At 32.3% G+C, this 15,812-nt stretch overlaps 1 pseudogene; it reads left to right on the top strand.

Annotated features, from left to right (window-relative positions):
• Positions 1–14,699: 14,699 nt before the first annotated feature.
• Positions 14,700–15,246, top strand: LOC149545988 (vacuolar protein sorting-associated protein 25 pseudogene; annotated as a pseudogene).
• The last annotated feature ends 566 nt before the right edge of the window (positions 15,247–15,812 follow it).

The following is a 15,812-nucleotide window of genomic DNA, read 5'->3' on the forward strand; positions in this document are numbered from 1 at the left end:
TTGCTTTATTTCTTCTTCTCCCTTTTTATTGTTGTATCCTTGTTCTTTGTTTTTCTCCCTCTATATTCATTCTTTATCTTCAACAATTGCCGATTAGTTTTCTTCTATTTTTCCCTCTTTGACAACAATGCCAAAGACATATGAACATCTTATTATGTAGGTGTAGCTTATACAAGTTCATTCAATTTCTCCCTCTATCACCTTGCTTGTGACTAACTTGGAACTTCAAAACTCCTACTACTTTAGGTATGAATCCTAAAGTAAACATCCTCTACATCAATGTGTAAAATCTTTCAACAATCAATTCATTTGATGCAGGGTATTCTTGCTTTTACTTCAAGTAGCCTTGGCTAGGAGAATCACCCCTAACTTACCTCTAAGATAATCGAAAGCATCTTTTGGTATTTCTTTTTTGAAGATGTCAGCGATCTATTTATTTCATCTTCACTTATTTGTCTTCCACCAATTCTCCTACATAGTGATACTTGATTGCAATATGCTTGGTTTTAGTATGCATTATAGGGTTCTTTGATATGTTAATATCACTTGTATTATCACAATAAATTATCACAGGCTTAGTTACCTCTTCCTTCATACCTTGCAGCAAATGTTTCATCCATACAATATTGGTGCAATTTATAGCAGCTGCAACATATTCATCTTTAGCAGTGGACTCTGAGGTACAAATTTTCTTTTTGCTAGTCCATGTAATCAACATTTTTCCCAAGAAAAATGATCCTCCACTGATGCTTTTTCTATCATCAATGTTACCTCCCTAATCTACATCAGAGTAGGCTTTTATTTCAAATTTTTCACTCCTCTTGTAGTACAAACAAAAATCATCAGTTCCTTTCAGATACCTTAGTATTCTCCTTATTGCCATTAAGTAATTATCTCTTAGATTTTCAAAAAAGAATTTCACTATTCAAATAGCTAATGCAATGGCTGGTCTACTATGTACAACATATTCTAGATTTCCAATCATTGATCTATACAATGTCTAATTTACTTCAGTTGATTTATCATTCTTGGATAACTCATGTCTAGTTGCCATAGGTGTGCTAACTAGTTTTGAATCTTCTAATCCAATTTTTTTCAATATCTCCTTGATGTATTTGGATTGGGTAACAAATATTCCATGTTTCAATTAATGTACTTGCAAACCAACAGAGAATTTGATTTCTCCAAACATTGACATCTCAAACTTCTGCTTCATTTGATCAGCAAAATCTTTGCATAGAACATCTTTTCCTCTAAATATTATATCATCAACAAAGATTTCTTATATCAAAATTTCTTTACCTTTTTCAGTTTTGATATACAAGTTGTTGTTTTCATCTGTTCTCTCAAATCCAATCTTCACAAGATATTTGAGCAGTCTCTCATACCATGCTTTAGGTGCTTGCTTCAATCCATAAAGTGCCTTGTGCAGTTTGCAAACCATGTCCTTGTTCTTGTTATTTACAAATCCCTCTAGTTGTTCTATGTAGACTTCCTCTTCTAGTATACCATTTAGAAAAGTAGACTTCACATACATTTCATAGACTTTGAAACCTTTGTATGCAACATATGCAATTAATGTTCTTACTCCTTCCATTCTTGCAACAGAGGCAAATGTTCCTCCATAATCCAGTCCTTCTTCTTGTGCATAGCCCTTACAAACTAGTCTAGCTTTGTTTCTTGTTATCCCACCATTCTCATCAAGTTTATTTCTAAACATCCATTTTGTACCAATCATATTCTTGTCAGTTGGTCCAGGAACTAGGGTCCATCTTTTCTTCTTCTCAATCTTATCTATCTCCTCTTCCATGGCTTTATACTAGTCATCATCTTGTAGTGCATCTTTCACTATTTTAGGTTCAACCTTGCTTAGTAGATACGATTCATTCTTGAGTCTATTCCTTGTCATTGGTCCGGCATCCTTGTCACCAATGATTTTTTCTATAGGATGATGTTTTCTCACATACTTGGCTAATCTTGGTTCCATCCTTCTTTCTATGTTTGATCCTTTAGCTTGAGAGTCATTTTATTCTTCTTCATCTGGTACTTCATCATTCCTCTCATGTATACTATTTTTAGAACTAGAATGTGCATTTTCTACATTCTACAACTTGGCTTTTGAATGCAGCTCAACATTCATTGGCTATGACATAGTAGATACTGAAATTTGTTTCTGATTCCCAACTTGATTTGCAGCATTGTCTTCAATAGTCATTCCTTCATAGAAGTATACAAAGGATCTATAATCCTTTGATTTCTTGGACTCATCAACTTGAACTTCTACATGGTCATCAAAATTTACATTTGCACTATCCATAGTCTTATAAGTGTTAGTGTTCAAACACTTATATGCCTTACTTTTAGTGGAGTATCCAAGGAATATGCCTTCATCACTCTTTGCATCAAACTTTCCATTTCTAGTATCTTTAAGATAATAGCATTTACAACCAAATCCTTTGACATGTTTAACATTAGGTGAGTGACCACACCACAATTCAAAAGGTGCTATATTTGTACCTTTCTTGACTTGGACTCTATTTAGTGTGTAGACTATAGTGCTTACATCTTCTCTCCAATACTTTAGTGCAACATTTTTCTCCATCATCAAGATTCTAGCATAGTCAATCACTGACCTATTCCTTCTTTCATGAATACCATTCTATGGTGGAGTTTTTGGTGCTAATGTTTGTCTTTTAATGCCTTTTTCATTGTAGAATATTTCAAGCTCTTTTGATGTAAACTCACCTCTTTTGTTTGATCTTAGGCATTTCAGGCTCTTTCCTATTTCCTTCTTAACTCTTGCCAAATATCACTTAAACATTTGAAATGAATCAGTTTTTTGCTTTAAAAACATAGTAGTCATCATCCTAGAATAGTCATCTACAAGTAGCATTATTTATCTGTCTCATAGGTAGCTTTACACTTCTATTGGACCACATAAGTATGTATGGACTAACTCTAGTACTTCTTTAGAAGTGTATGTTTTTTAAACTAAACTTGGTCATCTTCCCGAGCTGACATTCATTACACATTATGTTTTTAGGTTTATTCAATTTGGGCAACCCTCTGACATTCTTCTTGTTGTTGATGCTAATCAGATTATCAAACTTAACATGACAAAGTCTTTTATGCCATAACCACACATCATCAAGTCTAACTACAAGAAATGTTCCATCTCACATATCTAAGTAAAATAGATTACTCCTAGTTTGTTCACCTTTTCCTATTAGATTTCCATTAGCGTCATAGATCTTGGCAATTTTGTTTCCAAATTCAACTTTGCAACCTACATTACCTAACTATGATACACTCAACAAGTTGTAGTTCAATCCTTCAACATAGTATGCATTATCACATGAAATTTTCTCTATGATTTTAATAGATCCTTTTCCTTTGATTTGACATGGACCATCGTTAACAAATCTAACACCATTTCCATCATATTGAGTAAAGGTAATGAGCTCACTTTTATCTCCTATCATGTGATGTGAGCATCCACTATGTATGATCCACTTGTCATTTTTGTTGAAATAGGTAACCAATGTTGTTGCTTCATCTTCATCTTTATTTGATTCATTCTTCATGGCTCAATAGACTACTTCATCATCATTCTCATCAAAATCTTCTTCAACAATGCAGCATCTCCTGCCTTTTTCTTTGTAGTCTTTGCTATCTTCTCTTTTGTTTTCGAACTTGTTTCCTTCTTTGTATTTCTTCTTCTATGTACATCTTTCAGAAATATGACCTAATCCATTTTAGTTGAAACATATAATAGGGATCTTACCTTTGAGTTTACCTTTGCCTCTATGAAATCTCCTAGCCAGTAGTGCTTCTAACTATTCCACATCTTCCTCATCTGCAATGCTATCACTAGATGCATGTTTCCCTTTCTTATCTTTTTGCTTGATGCCTTCTCCTCAATGTCTTTTATTGTCATCTTGAACTTGAAAGTGGATTCAAGGTTCTTAGGTCTATAGTAATCAAAATTGGAGAATTCAAATGCAGTAAGTCTTCCCACTATTCCTTCAAAAGTTAGTGTGTTACCTTGTACACATCTTAGCTCTTGGATGGCTGAAACTCTAATAGCATAAATAGGGAACAGGGCTCTTAAGTATTTTTTGATGATAGTTTCTTCCTCCAATTGACCACTTAGACTTCTTATTGCACTTACCACTTCTTTCATTTTTGAAGCATATTAAGCAACATTTTCACCTTCTTCCATTTTCACATCATCAAAATTTCCTCTTAGGCTTTCTTTCTTTGCTCTCTAGAAATTCTAATCTCCTCCATAGATATCTGATAAGGCTTTACATATCTTCAATGCTATGTCACAATCTTTGATCTCATCATATTCTGCATAACTGAGTGCAAAGGCAATTTCCAACATTTCTTGATTGTGCTCCCTTTTTTTGTCCAAATCATTTGTAGTAAGAGGCCCTACTAGATTTACATGTTTTTTTCTAATTGAGGTTTGTGGATAGTCACCTCTTGATCCAAGGTGCAATTTCATTAGACTCTACTGTGTAGAAAAGTTGTCTTTTTTGAGATTGGGAGCTTCTCTCTTGGACATCTTGATCTTCTTACTTCTAGTACCTTGAAACTAAATTAGTAGATGGCTCTAATACCAATTGTTAGAAATGCTTCAGAATAACTGATAGGGGTGGAGGATGAATCATTTATTCAAGGTCCAAATGTCCTATTCAAACTTTTCACTAATTTTAGTGAGCCCATTCAACCATTCATTCCTCTAAGCTTTAACTTTTCGAACTAGCAAGTTACTATAAATCAACATGCAAGCATAACACATAATAAATCAACACATAACATAGCGATTTGTGTAGAAACCCAATTTGAGAAAAACCACCAATAACATGCTACTCAATTCTCACTCTTTTGAAGTGATGCCTTGTGAAAGGCAAGCCCTATTAAAGGCTTACAACACACTATTAAATGTGACCTTGTTAGAAGATTTATCCACCTTATTAGAAGTGGGCCTAGTTAGAGGACTTTAGAACATTCACTTGGAATGCCACCTTGTTAAAGGATTTACAAATGGTTCTTAGGCCAACCTAAGTCCATAGGATTTTTCCTTGTCTAATACAATCGCTAGAGAGTATTAGAAAATATTTTACCTCACTACAACATACAACTTATCTTGCAGATCTTAGATCACTTCTCAGCTCATAGCATTGTGTGGCCTTCAATCTTTGCAACTCTGACAACTTGCCCTCCTTTCAAGATTAGTCTCCTTGAGTCTTCATGCTCATTGTAGCAGTGTAATCCTCTCTCCTTGAGTCTTCATGCTCATTGTACCAGTGCAATCCTCTCTTCTTGAACACCTATAGAAGTAAAGCCTCTATGCTCTTCCTTCTCATAGATGTCTTCTCCCTGACACCCTTAACTACTTTGCAATTTGGTTGTTTGGTAGTGCCAGCATCAACAACATTTACTTCTAGGTCTATGACTGCTTAAATAGAAGTCTTGGAATTAATTTCCTACTTGATTATTCTATTCTTTAATTTCAATTTGTATGGATTAGGTAGGATTCATTGCATCTAACCCATATTTCATTTTCTCTAGAAACTTCTTGAATAATCCTTTTGAATGCATCTAAAAATGGTTTATATAGAATTTTGTGCCACCAGCTCATCATCCTTATCTTCCAACTAGTTCAAAAAATTCAAGGTAACCACTTTGTCAGCTTAGATTTGGAAAATCTTCATCATTTGAAATAATGTAGCTACTCGGTAGTATTGAAATATTGGTGCTCAGCACATACTGTGTTACTTGGCATCAACTGTGTTTTGCCTAATGCTCAGCACTTGAAGATCACTTGGCACCAACAAAGATTTTTTGATTCTCGGCACCTAATCTTCACTCAGCACCTAAACATCACTCGGTACACACTAGAATTTCCTATTACTCATCTCCAACTGAGAATTTTCTCGGCTCCAACTAACTTACTTGGCACCCACTAATGATCTAAGTGTAAGCTTTGCAGTATACATTGTTACAACTTCTTCCTCTAATGTTTCTATGTGTGACCAACCTCTGTATCTTTTTGTATGTTATCAATACATCATTTAACCATTGTCTTAATTGATCCTTGCACTTCATTACAACATCATAACTCAACCTTTCCCTTAGGTAATCTTGTTACATCTTGTTGATCAAATCCTCTTCATCAATCAACTAAGTGATAGTACTTGGATCTTATAAGCAATAGTCATTCCTACGAATAGCAAGTTTGACATCAATGAAAAAATAATGATTGAAAATATTCTTTTAACAAAAATCTCCCTCTTTGATCTTCAACAATGAACTTCTCAATCAGATTTCCAACAATTCATTCTAGGAAATAGACTAGGTTCATGGAAAAGAAAAAAGAATAACTACAATTTGCAATCACTAGTTGAAGCCAAGTATGTGGTAGCAGTAGTAAATTATTCAAATATTATTTTGATCAAAAAATTGCTGAAAGGTTGGAAGGAAGAGATAATTGATCTAGTCATTATCTATTGTGATAACACAAGTGCTATTAATATATCAAAGATCAATGTTATGAACACAGAGAAAAAGCACATTTCTATAAAGTATCATTACTTGAGAAAGCTAGTTCAAGACAAATAGGTGAAATTGGAATATGTCAACATGAAAGAGAAAATTGCTAGTATATTCATTAAAGCTTTACTTAAGGATACTCATGAATATCGTAGAGGTAAACTAGGGGTGATTCCCCTAGACAAATATACTTAAACTACAAAGAACCACTACATCAAATGTGTTGATGCTACTATCTTACACATTGATGCAAATAGTTCTACTTTAAGAGTTTCCTAAGGTACCAGTGAAAAATAAAAATATTATAACAAATCAGTCATATGAAGATGATAGATGAAGAATTGATACCTAACATGAAATTATCTATATAATCAAGATATATGAGAAAGAGATAAGTTTCTTTGGCATTATTAACAAAGAGGGAGAGATTGCATAAAATATTACAGACATTAAAGTGGGAGATATTACCTTCAAAGAGGGAGATATCATTTACAAAGAGGGAAGAATTATTTATGAGAGTTAATAGAAATATAAATTTGGTGGGAGAGAATACCCTAGAGGGAGAAATTCGATGCCGATAGAGACATGCTAAGTAAGAGGGAGTGATTACTTAGACAAAGTTCATAAAAGTTTAAGATGTGTTAGAAAATTAGAGATATGCATCAGAAGAAACTAAGGATATTAATAAAAGATCCACTACATTAAAAGTGTTACTCAAAGTCTATACAAATTGTGGATTGTATGGTAACCAAAAGTATTTTTGCAAATATTTTTGTTGAGACATTTCAAGCCATCCCAAAGAGGGAGATTGTTGGAAAATACAATTTGAACAATATTTGTGTTTTCATTGATGTAAAATCTATTGGGGAGATTTTTTCTATCCAATCTAAATTTCATATCTATTTGGTTGATGGAGAGCATTTGAGAACTTGTTCATAACAAAAGAATCTAGAGAAAAGGTTGAGTTATGAAGAGGAAACTACAAATGGACATTTGATTAGTTAGACTTTGGAAAGACAAAGTGATTGTCTAAATTATGTTGATGGAGGAGAAGAGTGAAATGTTCAATTATTTAAAGAGTGAGCAAAGATAGATCACCTGTGTAGGCTTGACTGAGTAACAATGTAAAAGAATAAGTAATTTCCATGAACATGTTGAGTGATGTTAGTGTTAACCAAGACATAGTAAGTGACAAAAATATTTACTATTGATAAAGCATCAATATTGACCAAGTGATCATAGTGTTGATGCAGAGCAAGAATTTTTATAGTGACTAAGTAACTTAGTGATGACTGATTGTTAGAAATTAGTATTCACTAAGGAACAAAAGTTTAATTATTTGTGAGAAATCACAATTTCCATCTGACTAAGTTGATTTCTTGGGATAGTGAAAACATTTTGGAGATAAGGATCGATGAGTTGGATCATTTAATTTCACAATACAATTAGCTAAATAATCTATGAGATGTATTCGAAGAGAATTTTCTAGAAAAGAAGTGATAAAAATAATGGTGATTCAATACATTGTATTTGATGGATAAAATGTGAACCCTAAGATGTACAATATTAATTAAGTAGAAAAATATGAGAACTACCTATTTAGTATAGGCATAGAGGTGAACTTTAAAAAAATTAGAGTGTGGAGATGTTGTGCACATGTAAAGGAGTTCTAGAGAGTTGGAGATGTTACTAATGTTGTTAACTAGGGAATATAAGAAGAAGGCTTAATTGAGTTGAGATGAAGTGAACAGTGATTGCTTGAAGGGTTTCCAAATGAATTTGAAATTGAGATGGCAATGGATGCTAAAGAGTGAATTAGTATTAGGAGCTGAAAAGAAATTTGAACATGCAAAGAGAGTTGTACTTAATAGATCAAACCTATTTTTACTTTCTAACCACTATTAACTATGCTTGAAATCATTTAATCAAGGTTGGTCTAACAATCAAAAGGACTTAATATTCTATGTAAATCCTTTAACAAGGTTACATTCTACTAGAATGATCTAGAGTTAGGTCTAACAATGCCATCCTAACAAGGTGCTTAAATACTTCAAGAAGGTCACATTTAAAAGTGTATATTGTAACATTTAAATGGGTTTTCTATAACATGGCTCACTTCAGAAGAGTGAAAATTCATGACATGTTATTGGTGGTTTTTCCCAAACTCGATTTAAATGTTAAGTTTTAGTGTACAACATATGTGGATAATATTATGATGCTTTATTGATTTAAGTTTGCATTCCACAAGTCTATTATTTTAAGAATAGTGGACAAGTAACTAGTATTGCTAATAGTTTATAGTAAAGAGTAAGAAATAGAATGATAAGATTTGAGATTGTTTAAGTGTTTATTTGGTCAATTGGTACATTTGAAGCTTTGATAACTAATTCACCCTAAGTATCCTATGGTCACTTAAAATACTTTAGTATGAAATCAAACTTCATTAACATCATAATCATTTACTAGATGATCTCATTCAACTGCATATTTAATTCTTATAATCATTTTACTCCAATATTTTCACTCATTATAAATTCTATTACCATCTATTAGTAATAAAACATAGTTATTACTGATCATTTACTGAGTTACAATAAAAATTACATATCATGAAAACTAACTTTGAACATAGAAACATTCACAAATTTGACACAAATATTTTTTTATGTCAAAATCCTATAAAGGAAAAAAAACAAGTGGTACTAGCAACTAAAATGTTTCTCTATTTAAAAGTGAGCTCTACGAGGAGCAAACCTTGTTAAAGGTTTGCATAGACATTGTTAATGTGAAATAGTTAGAAGATTTACACAAAGAGATCATCGAGACCTTATCACTATTTTACCCTATATATGGCATGATTTTCTCTAAACAACATATAAATACCACTAATCAATGCTATTGTAAGGATTTCATGGATTATTTAGGTCCACTCAATTAAAAGGTTTTTCTATGACAATTATAAAAAAATAACAATATATTTGATCTCCTAGGTTTAGCACTAGCTTTCTTGTTCAAATCTTTATTCTTCTTGGTTTTTTTATGATCTCTATCCTCTAATTTATTTACTAGTATCTCACTTACTCTTTTATCTTAAATGTCTTCTTTTATTTCTGCTTTTATCTATGTATTTCAGCTTCAATAACATCACACCTTGATTTACATTACTAATCACCATCAATTTTTATCTAGAGATCATAAATTTGCTCCAAATCCTCCTTTGATTGTTATATCTCAGCTTCAAGAATCTCCATATTTTTCTACTAAAACACAAATGTTGATCTCATATTCAATGAATTTAGTCACTTAGAAAATAGATTTTTCATAGAATTTTTTTCTCATCCTTATCCTTCTTCAATATTCATTATCAAATCTTTGTTATATTTTTTTAGTTCTTGATATTGTAACATATTATGACTCATACCTTTGAACTTCTTGAACATGCTTTATTTTCACTAAAATTTGGCATTAGATTCCATCTTTATAAACATTTTCTTCTTGGTTTTAATTGGTGAACATAATATGAAACTTGATTAATACATCACTCAGTTAACACTAAATTTTAACTTTCCTTTGCTAACTATTGCATGACAAATGTAGTCACTCAATGGATGTTGTCTTCCTTCTTTCACCTTGTCACTCAGTCTACATTGGAGAGCTCATTAAATTACAATAATATAAGTGTAAAATAATAAAACCAACATTATATTATCTATATCCAACTCATTCAAGTGCTCACTAAATACGACACTTATCAACTCTATCACCAACATAATTTCTTATAATCCTATGCAACAATCAAATTGTCTTGAGTAATCAAGTGATATGACACTCTATTGAATTAGCATGTAATGTCTAGCCAACTAATACTTGACATCAATGATAATATCACAACAAATATGAATATTTTACATACATTCATAGCATTGTCTATTACATCATCATTTTTTATTAATAATTCTTCTATTTAGAAAACTGCTTTTCAACAATTAGAAATGTATATTGGGATGTTAACAAGAAACTAATCTATCACATGAATGAATAAATTCAAAGGTTAAGACATAATTTTGAGTTTTATGAAATTTTTTAAAGACTTTGAGGCAGGAATGCATAAAAGACTATGAGTTCCACCCCTACTTGTTGAGAAATATGTAAGGGTACCATTTGTTTCTTACTTGATAGTCATTATATTGTGATTCAAGATGTTGATCAGAAAATAGTTTCTATGTTGGAGCCTATAGATTATGAGAAAAACATCAATCAGGTCACAAATGAAATTAAAGAGCTATTGAAGAATTTTTTTAATAAGCTAGACAAACCTTTTGGAAATTATGAACAAGAAAAATAAAGGATAACAATGGATATGACAACCCCTAGGATTGAAAGAAAAATACAAAAAATGTCCAATTCTCTAGTAGGAAATCTTGGAGAGGAAAAGAAAACAACTAGCCGTAATGGTTATCAAGGGAAGAGGAGAATATATGTAGGGAGTAGAATATAAGGGAAAGGAATTATTATCACTGAACTAGAGACAAAGAAATAAAAGAGAAAATCACCCATTACACCTACTATCCCTAAGAACATGAGGTCAAGGACCTACATTACATTTTTCCCTTTTGAGGGATCAAACAAGGGCTAAATAGGTTGATATATATATATATATATATATATATATATATACACACGCACACACACACACACACACACACACACACACACACACACACACACACACACACACACACACACACCATACTTTTGTACTATGAATAAGTTTTCCAATGACTATATTTTTAATATACATTATGTTTACTATAACTTTTTATTTGTAATTTTTTTAAGTATATATAGTCTGGGCATTTCATAAGTCTTTGTTTGAAGCTTTAGAAAAACTAGAAAATGATAGAAAAATATTTTTTTCAAAATATATGGTAAAAAGGTACGTGTCTTGGTTTTCTAACACAACAAGAAAAAATTCATTTTGATTTACACAATGAAAATTATATTGATCAAAATCAACACGACTAATTTATCATTAATGTCATTTTACCATTAAATAGAATCTACAAATATTAACAAAATTAAATGAAACCAACTAAAGTTGCTATGTATTGATGTAACTATTCTATTATTGAAATAATTTTGTCATCATCATATAATTAAAAAAATGATATTGATGAAAATAACCATCCCTCTTTAAAAATATTAATTTTTTTATATATACCACTTCTTGAAGGAGAAAAGAAAATAGAATTTAATCATTGTAGAATTTTTTTTAGAAATTTTGTTAGAAACCATAAAGAAAATACTACAAAATACTAGCTTACATAATTTTCAAATAATTTATAATGTTTTTGCAATATGCATCTAAAAGTGAAGATATTTATTAAAATATGTGTTTACATGTCAAAGTTGGCCAAATAGTGGGAACCATTATTGTAGGACATGCATATCCTTGTCCTTATAAGATTGGTTGGTTATCAGATGAATATTTTTTGAAGTGAGGGAGAAATGTCATGTTGATTTCTAGATTGGGCAATATAAGCATCAAGTGTTATGTGGGATTATTGGCATGATTAGTTGTAACATATTTCTTCATAGACCTTGGCAATATGATTGTATTACTATGCATAATTGTGTCAAGAATGGATTTATAGCTAGGAAAGGTAGTAGGAAATTTTTACTGATACATTTTCAAAATGAAGAACTTGTTAGGAGGAACTTGAGCTTTGGTAGCCAAGTTAGGCTGAAGGATTTTGAGAGGGTTAGAGATCAACATGGGAAACATATATATGCTACATTGAGAAAGGATGTATAGAGGAATGGAAACCATGATCCTATTCCTACAAAGGATTGAAAGAAGTGGAATAAGGGGAAGAGTGTACAAGTTGATAACTTAAAGGGTATGTATGTGAAGAACCAATTCATCATATATGTGTTGAATCCTATAAGATGTTCTTTATTTTTAAGAACATCTTTTCACACCTAGTGTGTAATGCAAGAGCATCCCTAAGAAGTTGAAAATCTTATAGCTTGGAGTTATTTTGACCTTCGACTTGGAGGACTATGATTGAAAGAGGGTTGATGCTCAATCTCTATTGAGTAGTTCTTGGTTGTAGTATTTTCCAAGTGGCATAGTCTTTGAAGGGGCATAATTTTTATTGATGCTCGACGATGTGGCTTGTAGGATGGAGCTCTTGTAGATTAAATTGACTAACTTGGTGTATTTAATGCATGTGGTATCTGATCATGACATGGATCAATTGTAGGTATGTGTGATGACCTATTTTTCTCTTAGTAATATTTTTTATGTGCATTTAATGGGTGTTGTAAGCCAACTAATGGATTTTGTATTTAATATCTATTGTCGACCAACTTGTGGCTTGAATATGTATTTAATGTAAGGTTTTATTTAATTTATAAACTGTTACCCAATTATTAAAAATTGTCTCAATTCCTATCTTACTAGTGCTATGGATATTTTTGAAATATGCCTTGCTTTGACCATTAAAATGGTCATTTCCTCAGTAAGTTTTTGAGAAAGTATGTCCTTCAATGTCTCTAGCTTGTTCCTAGCTCCACCCAATACTTTGAATTTTCAAAATCCAGCTTCCAAGTCCAAAGTTATTGCAGGTTAATGGAGAGACCCAAAACATGTATTTTCAAATCTATCAATAACCATTAACCTCTCAAAAGGTTAAGGTTAAGCTCCAAATCATGTATTTTGGAGGTGGTTAATTTACCTCTCCAAATTTACATATTCTCTCCCCCACCATTAACCTCTCAAAAGGTTAAGGTTAAGCTCCAAATTATGTATTTTAGAGATGGTTAATTAACCTCTCTGACTAAGTTGATAAAGGTTGTAGATTAAAAAATCAGTCATATCTATGTGAAAACATGGAAAAATTATGGTGACATCTACTCACGTGCTTATCCTCTCAAAAAGCTGATGGTTGCATTATGTTCTTATCAAGAGCATTGTGGGAAGGATAGTGTTTATGGGAGGAATTGGGACTTTTCAAATTTCAAGAATGCTTTTGAAGAAGGTGTTCTTCTTTATGAGAAGAATTTTTATCTATTCTGTAATACAAAATGCCATTATTCTGAGCAAAGTGGAAGATTGATCCAAATTCTTGCAGTTGTGGCAATTGTTTCACCATTTCCTCCATTTGATAAGGTTGAGGTTGGATGTGTTACGAAGGGTAAAGATGTGGTAGCCATCAAGGAATGGAAGATGCACTGGATTCTTTACGTGCCATATAATAAAAGGCACCTTCCATTTGAGCAGTTATAAACTCAAATTCATACATGGAAGTGTACACGAAAGAAAGCTCCATTGAAGTAGTTACCAGAAATATGGTCTGTTAGATTTCAATATGTTTTTCCTTATTACTGTGACCCTTTCAAAGCGGTTGAGGAAGAAGATTGAGAACACGAAAATGAGAAAATGCACAGCATGATATCTATTTGGTGATACATCAATTGTTTGACCAAATACCAGCACAATCATAGAGAAAGAATGTTGAGATTAGCGACAGCTGCAAACAAAAATAATGCATAGGATAAAATTTGATCCAAGTTTCTACTCTCAATCAGCCCAAGACAAAGCACGTGAGATGTATAAAGGAAGATCCTTGCTCTCAGCTAAAACTTTCCTTCTTCTCTCAAAATGCGTGCCTATCCAACTACAGTTTGAGCATAGACAAGGCACATTACCTATTTTCACTGTCTTCTCTCAATATTACATCCTGTCGGCAAATAGATAGTGCAGGGGAGTTGTTTGATTAAAAGTCTGCACATAATCAATCAAAAGTCATGGGAAAAAGAGAGTGAGAAGGTAACCAAGAGCTTTTTGATATCAAGGGGAAAATTGCCGCCACTGCTAAAGCAGTTACAGATGGATATTCGTAAATTCATGCTTCCCCATACTGCTCTAAATTTGAAGGAAAAGATAGTTGTGCTTATTTTTAGACATAACACAGCCTTGAGAGACCAGTGTTCCATCCCAACAAAGCAGTAAAATGAAAAGATTAACCGTACTAAGAAAAGCTTTTTTTTAGTTGAAGAGTTTGATAGGTAAGCTGAATCGATGCAATAGAATGGACATTTAGTTGCAGGATAAGTTGTTGTATAACAAGAAGATATAAATGGGGGATTTCAAGCTACCATATTTCTTCAATTATCCTCCTACTTCACATTACAGCCCATGAAGGATACCCAGGGAAAGCAAGCGCAACTGTGGAAAGAGTTGATACTTAATTATTGCAAGCAACACAACATTTATATTATTAATTTAGGAGAGGAATTTCCTTTGTTTTCCAATACAAAAATTGATAGAAAACTAAGCCGTGAAGCTAAGGTGGTCTTCCTTAAGGTTTTAGTTTCTGAAGGTTGAGCTGAATGGTTGCATAAAGGATGAAAGAAATGTTTGATTCTTTGGTGTCGAATATAGGATTGGGCTGAGTATATATTACAGTTTGTCTGAGAAAATGGTCTGGAAGATAATGTTATGACACTTGAAGAAATCTGGTCAGGTGCTGAATCAAGAGAAATAGACCTTGCTGATATTGATCACATTGTTCTACATCGTGCACTCAAGTTGTTAGAACAGTGTGACAAATATGTAATGTTCAAAGGAACATCAAAAATGATGAAGGCATATATTTGGCAATAAAAGCATCTATCTGAACATAATAGGTAGAAAGGTCAGATGGAAATAGCATAGAAAGGATGCGTGCCCATGGAGAAAACTTTATCTCAAGATATAATTTCAGGATGTGTTGAGAAATATAATGATGCTACACTTTCTTTCAATACCCAACTCATGTCAATTGTCAGCATGGTGAACACTCTTCATCCATACATTAAAGTTGTTTATGTAGATATCTACAATAGTTCTATGGACATTTTTCAAAATCCTTCCAAATATGGATCTGAGTTGTCTAGTCGGGATCGATAAGGATTGATTATTCAATCTTCTTCTCAAGTTTCACGTTATATAGGTTAATTTTGTAGAGATTAATTAACCTCACCCAAATCATGTATTTGGGAAGTAGTTATTAACCACAAAGAAGTAGGTCTTAACCTCTGTGTCTATATAAGGGCTCATTTTGGCTTTGTAAAGAAGGAACTTTTTGGACTTTAGAATAAGGGAACACTATGCTGAATTTTGATTAGGAGACAAATTTTAGAAAGTATGTACAACTTTTGTCTCTAAAATTGAAAATCTCTATTATGTTCTTGGTGCAAGAAAA

The sequence above is a fragment of the Cupressus sempervirens genome, chromosome 7 (genome assembly GCF_028749045.1).
Source record: "Cupressus sempervirens isolate cs-2001-9-10 chromosome 7, ASM2874904v1, whole genome shotgun sequence".
In the NCBI taxonomy this organism is placed as follows: Eukaryota; Viridiplantae; Streptophyta; class Pinopsida; order Cupressales; family Cupressaceae; genus Cupressus; species Cupressus sempervirens.